The sequence below is a fragment of the Sinocyclocheilus grahami genome, unplaced genomic scaffold (genome assembly GCF_001515645.1).
Source record: "Sinocyclocheilus grahami isolate Dianchi unplaced genomic scaffold, SAMN03320097.WGS_v1.1 scaffold735.1, whole genome shotgun sequence".
Taxonomy (NCBI): Eukaryota; Metazoa; Chordata; class Actinopteri; order Cypriniformes; family Cyprinidae; genus Sinocyclocheilus; species Sinocyclocheilus grahami.
The window spans coordinates 360,502-370,702 of NW_015505914.1; positions in this window are offsets into that span (position 1 = coordinate 360,502).

The following is a 10,201-nucleotide window of genomic DNA, read 5'->3' on the forward strand; positions in this document are numbered from 1 at the left end:
TATATATTTACACACACACACACACATACACACGCATATACTCTGTACATTACCATTCAAAAGTTTGGGGACATTAAGGACAATTTTTTTATTTATTTTCAGGAGGGACACATTTTATTTATCAAAAAGTGACATTAAAGACATTTATAATATTATAAAAGATTTTTATTTTAAATAAATGCTGTTCTTTTGTAACTTTTTAGTCATCAAAGAATCCTGAAAAAAGCAACACAACTGTTTTCAACATTGATGATGATAATAAATGTTGCATATTAGAATGATTTCTCAAGGATCATGTGACACTGAAGACTTTGCATCACAGGAATAAATTACATTTTAAAATATATTAAAATAGAAAACAGTTTGTTTTAAATTGCAATCATTTTTCACAATATCACTGTTGGTACTTTGGTGTAAATCCAAAAAAACCCCTATTCTTATTAGACAAAAATGTGAGTAAATCATGAATATTTTTAGTCTGTTATACACAGAAAAAAGGGGTTTAAAATGGTACCTTTTGGGGTACAACAGCTTGTCCCTGGAGCAGTACCCTTAAAAGGACATTTTTGTACCTTTTTTACCCCTAATAGGTACATCGTAGTAATACGTACACTTAAGGTACTAATATGTACCTATTAGAGGTAAAAAAAAAAAAAAAAAAAAAAAAAAGCTACAAATATGTCCTTTTAAGGGTACTGCTCCAGGGACAAGCTGTTGTACCCCAAAAGGTACAATGCTGGCCCCTTATTTTTCTGTGTGTAGCAGAAGACGGTACATTTTAAATGTCTTAATTTAGCAAACCTCAAAGGCATGCATTAAAAGCCATACAACTGCTATTTTGATTATCTCAAGAGGTATTTAATATTCCCTGATATTTACAGGTTTTCTTTTAATGTACAAACACCACATTTGTTCCTTAGAGCATCCTGAACGAATGAGCATGAAAAAAAAAATGAGCAAGTGAAACAATAAAGAGTCAGACAGAGAAAAACCACGTTCAACAAGTCTGCCCGTCTTAAAGCACATCCTCACAGAAATATGATTCATGTTCTCAGTGCCTGATACATAACGCACAGGCTCTTGTGACCTGCTGTATGCATCACAACAGAAAGCCGCTCTTCAAAAATGAATGTCTCAAACAACACCACATCCTGCACAACAGTTCAAGACGAATCCCATTCGTCATATTCTCTGGCAGATGCTCTCACTCGGCTCTGCAGTGATAGAAGTACAGCACCAGTCAGAAAAACGGTTGTATCTACTGTAGAAAGTGTATTCTTCCTGAAGGCCATATCATATGATCCATTATCTGCTGTAAACCACTCATTTCACAGTGAGAAACTAGTATTTGCACTGAGAAGAATCAATACCACTCGGTTATCAAAGTTATTTTATTGGTCAAATGCAGCGATGGTCGTGGATTCTGGAGGATGTTTTTGAAAGCTCTACTGTTACTCAAGGACAGATGTGAGACGGTCATGCATACAATCAGAAGGCCAATTTAATATTTCAAAGGCTGAGGGTTTCAAGAGCTTTACACGTACTCAAGGTAAACTTTGACTACAATTTTAGTTATTAACGGTGATCAGAATTATGAGATGTATAATGGAAGTTAAAAATATAAATACTACAAATAAAATGAAATAAAACATTTATATTAAAACAATAAATTAATAACAACAAATTAAGCTAATGATAATGTAATTGAGGCTAATGATGAAAAAATTCTGAGATGGTATAAAAACATAAATAGGAAGGAAAAATGCTATTTGCACCCCAGTATAGACAAAAATAAAGTAACAAAATAAAATATATATTATATAAATAATAAAAGCCAATAATAAAGTAATGAATTGAATACTTAAAATAATCCTTAAATCTAAATATTATAAATATCATAAATTACAATAAAATCTATATATATTTACAATACACGTATTTCACACAGAAATTGCTAGTACATTCACAACTTAAAAATAAATGTATTTCTTAGTATTTTCTTGTAAAACTTGTGCCAATAATCTTTTATTTAACTGCAAAATCTTTTTTTTATTTAATTTTTTTACAGTCTACATCACTATAACATTTTGAGTTTACAATTAAGTTCGCAATTGTGTGTTTTCTCTTGTGCACGTGCATGTTATTTTCACACTGCTACAATAGGGGCATGTTGTCACAAATCATCGTGTGTGTTCAATCAAATTTCAGATTTCCTGCAATAACAGTGTAAATATTCAACAGCCATCAAAGCTTCTATCTACACATTGATTACATTTAAAACAAACCCACCCCATGTTTGCTGAAGAAAAAATTATGACAACTAGCCCCCAGTTTTATCTATATACTGCATTTATAGAGTAGGGTCCAAAAGCATTTCCTATAGGCCTATTACAGTATATACAGTATTACAGTGCGTACGATTATAATAGGCTAGTAGCATATAACATTTGCATTTTTGAGAATTGCAATATTTGGTAGGTAGGTATGAGGAAGCTGCAATAGTTACACATTTAACGGTGAAATTCTGCACTCCTTTTTTGACTTGCTGAAATCTGACAAGGACAAAGACCCATTAGCTGCCATTCCAGCTGCGCACAGACAATTTAGATATTCAAATATGGCCTCGCTTTGTGGAAACGTTTGCAATGAGAAGCTGAATAGGTAATGTGACATTAATCTCTCTCCATGTTTGCTGAAGAAAAAATTATGACAACTAGCCCCCAGTTTTATCTATATACTGCATTTATAGAGTAGGGTCCAAAAGCATTTCCTATAGGCCTATTATATACAGTATTACAGTGCGTACGATTATAATAGGCTAGTAGCATATAACATTTGAATTTTTGAGAATTGCAATATTAGGTAGGTAGGTATGAGGAAGCTGCAATAGTTACACATTTAACGGTGAAATTCTGCACTCCTTTTTTGACTTGCTGAAATCTGACAAGGACAAAGACCCATTAGCTGCCATTCCAGCTGCGCACAGACAATTTAGATATTCAAATATGCCCTCGCTTTGTGGAAACGTTTGCAATGAGAAGCTGAATAGGTAATGTGACATTAATCTCTCTCTCTCCATTTGGCCCATAACGCACCTTTGCCAAAGCGAAGTCTATGATGTCTCTTTGAGTCCACCGTGTGCCCTGGAAAGAAAGGGGCATCCGTGACATTGAAACAGGAAGGTCAAAATGATAATTCACTCCCACGTCTCCCACTCCCATCAATAGAGACCGGGTCGATGTTTTTAATTATTCTGTCAGCTTCAAAGAATTCCTAGTCAGAATTCCGCGGTGCTTGCGAAGGCCTGTGCTCTCAGATAAATGTTATCCATTCCTGTGACGATGTCTCTTTGCGGACTCTCAGGTCGTACCTCAAGAGTAATTACTATAGATCAATATGCTCAGGGTTGGCTGAGGGAACAGGGCCAATTAACTCTCGGGACATTAGCTAAATGCTCATGTGAAGTGATTGGGCGTGTACGGTTTTATTTGACATCAGGAAACAATGTAATAATCACAGGCCGGCTCAATCTAGCGCAAACAAACACCAACACATCTCTATTGTGAGGTGAGGGCTCTGTTCCCAGCATAGGTGCAGGAAAACTCTCACAGCTGTCGGTTGCAATGCAAAAGACCACAATAGCAAAACATGACAAAGATTTCCTAAAGATCTGAATTTGCATGTTAGTACAACACATTAGACTATTACGTGTTCTGAAGAAAATGTGAGTGGTGTTTGTCCATGCAAAACTCACTGCCAATGCTATGGTGTTATTGGGGTTGTCAGGGCATTGCTATATGGTTGCTAAGGTGTTCCAAGTGGTTTTAACTTGACGCTATGATGATGCTAGATTGTTAGTTAAAAGCCAAAAGAGTCAAACGAGCCAAGAAGTTTCTATGATAAGGTCTGTCTATCAATGTTTTTTTATTAAGTCCATGTTATCATCTGCCAGGCTAAATATCTTGCTCACTTAAAAAACCATATGGTTTGTTCAAAACCATAACCCTTACGAAAATTATGAGCAACTATAGGCTATTACAAGGGTTTTCAATCCTATTTCAATCCCATTCTAAAATGTAAATGCATCTATAAAGTTTCTTGTATAAAGACCCAATGTATACTGTGAAAAATGAATGTTATAAATATGTCTAAATTATTACTATTATTTGGAAAATATTTAGTTTCTATAAAGTTACATCAATACAGTAGGCTGCTATTATTTACTTATTTTAATATACTTTTTTATTTAATGTTAGTTTTATTTATTTTAATCGTTTTTTTAACTTATTTCACATATATATTTTGTTTAAAATATTTTAATCTATTTTTTTTGTTTCAATCTAATTTATTTATTTAATTATAATCTGTTTTTATTTATCTTTTATTTTTTTCATTTATTTATATACTTATTTGTTTTATTCAAATTTTTATTTATTTCCAAATATTGTACATTTATTTTAACCTAAGCATTACTTATTTTAATCGGTTTCTATTTAATTTTTTATTTTTTTTTACATTTAATTATTATTATTATTCATTTTGTACTTTATAAAAAATGTTAATCTAAGTTTTAATTTAATCACATTTTTTTAATTTACTTTTATCTTTATTGATTGATTGATTATTTTTCTCTAAACTTTTCCACGGACCCCCAAGCACTCCACAGCGACAATGACAACAACCAATAACATCGATAAGCACAAAAACAACTACATATTGTTTAATCTCATCTTCATGCATCAATACATTCAGGAGGCAGAAAAGCGCAGAGACATATCTTCATCCATCCCTGCTATCATCTCCAGGGGAGAGTAAAAGTAAAGTTTAACCAAAATGGGGCCCGGATGCAGGGTCCAGACCAAATTGAAGTATGCTGGATTCAGATAAGTGTAATGGTTTGCGGCCCGTCTCATTGCGCGGCGCTTCTCTTTGCTCTCGGTGACAGCAGGTGTGGCTTCAATGCGCGCGGGGAGACAAGGTCACCAGGAATCCAGGCTAATAAATGGCGTGAAGATGGAACGGGGCTGGTGAGAGCGAGGCTGTGGAGCGATTCGCCACATACATCAACTCCACTGAGCAGAAAATTGAAATGGAAATCTGGGCCTTGAATGAGTGCAGATCCCATTGTCCCCAGAATGCAATCTGATGATGTATGATATCTTTTAAGGCGGCCGGTCCCGCTCGCCGCCTCATTTTGAACCACAACTGGACAGGTGAGCTCATGTGAAACTTTGCAGGCGCGTCTGAATGAGGTTCCCCAGACAGAGTTTGATGACTCCTCAGTGAAAAGTGAGTGGATATATAAGCACATTATGGATTCATGAAGATCAAGATGGATGTCTAAACGTGATGTGATAAACACTTGAGGTTCAAGAGCTATGATGGGAAAAGTAATAAAAGCACTTAAAAGCACATACATTAATCACAGACTCGTCTGATACAGCAAATTTCAACACGAGACTTAACATTTAAGTGTAAACCAGTGTACACCTTCAGCGGCACAGGAAAATAAATCATTTCTGAGCTGTGAATGCGAGTCGTTGATGTAATGCAATGCAAGACTTTAAATGCAAATCTTTTTGTTGAATTCTCAATGAGAGCTGCACATAAAAACGAACACAAAACACGGCCAGTGTAGCGTTATTCCCGAACAATGATTCTAATGAGCCGGGTCTTTTTAATGAATCAAAATAATACAGTGGTCCGAACAGTAGCCTATAGTTTCATTCCAGAATGAATGACTCTTCTGAGCAGATTCCTTTTAGTGAATCAAAAACATACAGCGCAGCCAACATTGTCTGATTACCGAGCAAGTGACTCCTCTGAGCAGGTTCTTTTGAGTGAATCAAAAACCAAAGCGTGACCAGATTAGTGATTCCCGAATAAATGTCTCTCGATTTGTTTTTTTTTGTGAACCAAGAACTTACAGCACAACCATGCGGTCTGATTTCTGAACAAAAGTCTCTTATAATCGATTCAAAAACATCTCTAGTAGTGTAGTCTGGTTACTGAATGACTGACTTTCTGAACAGATTCTTTTAATGAATAGTTCATAAAACCAGTTTCTGGATTGAATCAGTTTGACTCCTTCACTGAACTGAATGAGAAAGCAGTTAATAAATCTATATTTTATTGGCTTAAAAGGGTCATATGATGCGATTAAAATTTGTCCTTTCTCTTTGGAGTGTTACAAGCTCTTGGTGCATAAAGAAAATCTGTAAAGTTGCAAAGACTAAAGTCTCAAATCCAAAGCGAAACTACTTTGTTTGGCCTTCCAAAAGAGGACGATATCCACTTCGTCATGCCTAGAGCTGATCCGTGCTGGTCGCTGAGGAAATACATCAACTTTGCACTGTGGATCGCTGGATCGGCTTTCATCGTGGACGAAGCAGAGTTCAGCCCGGGGTCGTCACATGTGGTTGCCGCAAGCCCGCCTCCGCTCACTCTAGCCCGCCGTGTGTGACGCTGTGTTTCGTTGTGAAAGCGAAACTACTTTGTTTGGCCTTCAAAAGAGGACACGACTAGAAACCAGTGGTTAAGTTGTATTTACAACACTGTTCCAGAACAGTTTAACTGTTTCCTGATCCTGGGAGAGTAGACTACAATGCCGGCTGTTCTGACTCACGGATTGCAAGAACGTTTTTTATATTTAAAGAATTTGCCACTGACGATTCAAACGGGAGTTTTGAGCAGTGTAGAGTAGCACTTGTTGTTTGTCATTTCTCCGATCACAAATGCAGACATGTTTTATGTTTATGCTGCGCGATGCAACGCAACATGTAAAAAGACAGTATAAGTCATTATAATCCGTAATTATGTCCCCTCTGGATGCAACAAATGCCTCGTTTATAATGGGTTTTAATGTTTTTGTCTCATCGCTCCAGCCGGGACAAGGCATCACAAGTATGGTAGGGGCGTAACATTTCCGTCACACACTTGAGGTATTCGGCCAATCACAACACACTGGACAGCTGGCCAATCAGAGCACACCTCGCTTTTCAGACCGATGAGCTTTGTAAAAATCGACGTGTTTCAGAAAGGCGGGGCATAGAGGAGAAACAATAATGTACAGTATGTGGAAAATAATGTGTTTTTTGAACCTTAAACCGCATAAACATTTCATTACACCAAATACACAAAATAATGTTCTTTTTAGCAACATCATATGACCCCTTTAATGAATGCTGGCCACGCTGTTTTTGATTTACTAAAAAGAACCAGCTCAGAAGAGTCACTCGTTTCTAGAATCGGACTATACTGGTCGCGCTGTATGATTTTGATTCATTAAAAAGAACTGGCTCCTGAGAATCATTTGTTCGGGAATCACGCTACACTAGCCGCATTGTGTGCTCTAGTGTTCACAGGTTTTAAAGATTTTCAGACAGATTAGGACAGCTTTTATGTTGACAGGGAAGCATGAAAGAAACATCCATAAACAAGTAACCTTTTCATCTTCAGGCAGGTGAAAGGCTCTTTGTCGGAAAATGATCCAACAAAACTGAGTCAGCAAAGGACAGAGTTCATCCTGAGGAGAGGTGTTCAAGACAGACGAGACGAGAGCCAGAAACTCCCCAGCTCATAAACTTCAACACAGCACTGCTGCCATTCCAAACCAGAGGGAAGGTGAAGGTAATGATGCTTTCAGCTTTGAAAAGAACCACACACGCTTACTTGGTTATCCACAGCATAAACCAAATCTACAGTCCTGCTAAACTTTTTGCATCATACAATAAAAGTAGTCTACTGATTGTTTTTCCAAGTGAGAATATATATCAAGTCCTATTTCACCCCAAAATTCAAAAGAAATATATATTTCTAAATATAATACTTACAATTGATTATATTATATTTAGTTTTTAAATTATTTTCATGACAGTCTCTCCCCAATTTTCATTACTGTAATTTGTAATTTAAAAAAAAAAAAATATTCTTTAAATTGGGATGAAATGGGATCTGGACATATTTCCTTGAGATTTTCAAAATGGGTTTTATTATGCACCTGTAGTTTTTCTACACAGAGACAGGGCTGCTGCAGCAGGTGGAGGTGTTTAGAGGAGAATAACTCCATCTGTTGAAGAACACAGTGTCTGAACCAGCAGCTCCGGCTCCATTAAGCTGATCAATGAAGAAAATCAACGAGCCACCGCAGGGGGAAGCAAGCTAATGGCCAAGGTAACTTCATTATGTATGACAAACTCAGTGGTTCTCTTCAGAGAAGTAGAATGATCTTGAATCCAAATGTACTTCAATCACCATAAACAGACATCAAACCTTTAAAACTAATATCGGTTTCAGTGACACAGATCATGCTGTTGCATTATCCGTGTCTGCAGAGGAGAACAAGATTAACGCTGTTTCTGGAAATGAGTCTGGGTTTCCCATACTTCCATGACTGATCCAATTATCATTAACAACTGGAAGCGTCATGGAAAAGATTTTTAGAAATTATTTTGAGATTGCTTTCACTCTTAAATAGCAAACTAAGCATAATTTTCATCATAAGACTATGCATTTACAGACTCATCATATGCACTGAAAACAAGATAGTAAAATCTACATAAACATCTAAGTTTTTATTAGATGTTAAAAATATTATTTAACATCACTGAACCAGTCTATAAACAATTTATACAGGCAAGGTAAGTTTTTATAGAAACAGAAATAGTAGAAATAGCTCTTTAAGGTAATGACTGCAGGTAACCACTTTTTATTTTGTCATTCAGTCATCTTGTTAGCACTCCGTACTTGTTCAAGAAATCTTTGGAACTGTTGGTTTAGATTACATTCCAACTATATATTTAAAAAAAAAAAAATTTCTTACATAGTACTACAATAAACTATTCTGAATATTCTCTGTCTGGTCTAAAAAGTCTATGAAACTGAATGTTTCCGTATTAGTACCTATTAGATGTATATTTTCATTTGAAATGTAAAGCTTTCACATATTGCCACATTTTTCAAAGGGGGCCAAGTTGTGTCATTGGACTACTTTCTGAAAAGTCTTCTTTCAATATCTGTTTTATACATTTTTCTATTCCAGTTGATAGTCTTCCTGAGATATAATTTAGTTTTTTATATCTCTTGTTTCTGCTTAACTAGAGGATTTTACATCATCTTTCTGTCATCATTTACTTCCCCGTCATATTTTGCAAACCTGTATGACTTCTTTTCATCTGCAGAACACGAAAGAAGATTTTGAAGAAAGTTGGGGTTCAAACAACACTGGATTCTATACACTTTTATTGTATGGACCAAAAAAGAAAGACATTTTAAAAATCTTTTTTGTTGTTCCACCGTAGAAAGTCATACAGGTTGAGAACAACACAAGAGGAAAAAACGATGGCAGATTTTTTCAGTTTTTGAATTTTGCCTTTGACATTATTCTCCAGAACAGTTTTTGAATTAATTTAAATCTAATGCACAAATGCCTTAAGACACTTAAAGGGGTCATATGATGTTGTTAAAAAGAACAGTATTTTGTGTATTTGGTGTAATGCAATGTGTTTATGCAGTTTAAGGTAAAAAAAAGCGAAAAGCGAGGTGTACGCTGATTGGCCAGCTATCCAGTGCGTTGTGATTGGCCGAATACCTCAAGCGTGTGACGGAAATGTTATGCCCCTTACCATACTGTGATGCCCTGTCCCGGCGCGATGACACAAAACCAATAAAACCCATTACAAACGAGGCATTTGTTGCATCCAGTGGGGACATAATTACTGATTATAATGACTTATACTGTCTTTTTACACGTTGCGTTGCATATCGCACCGCATAAACATAAAACCATGTTGTGATCGGAGAAACGACAAACAACAAGCACTACTCTACACTGCTCAAAACTCGCATTTGAATCATCAGTGGCAAATTCTTTTAATATGAAAACTTACTTACAACTGTGAGTCAGAAGCGCCAGACTGTCCTTGCAAAGTTGGAACTGACCCACTTTATAGAAACAGCCTTTGTGTGTAGACGGCATTGTAGTCTACTCTCCCAGGATCAGGAAACAGTCCTCTGTAAAATGTGCTGCACACAACTGAATATTTGGGTTGAACTGTTCTGGAAGAGTGCTGTAAATACAACTTAACCACTGATTTCTAGTCGTGTCCTCTTTTGGAAGACCAAACAAAGTAGTTTCGCTTTCACAACGAAACACACAGCATATCCACGACAAGGTGGCGGCAGCAACAATACTACAGCAAGA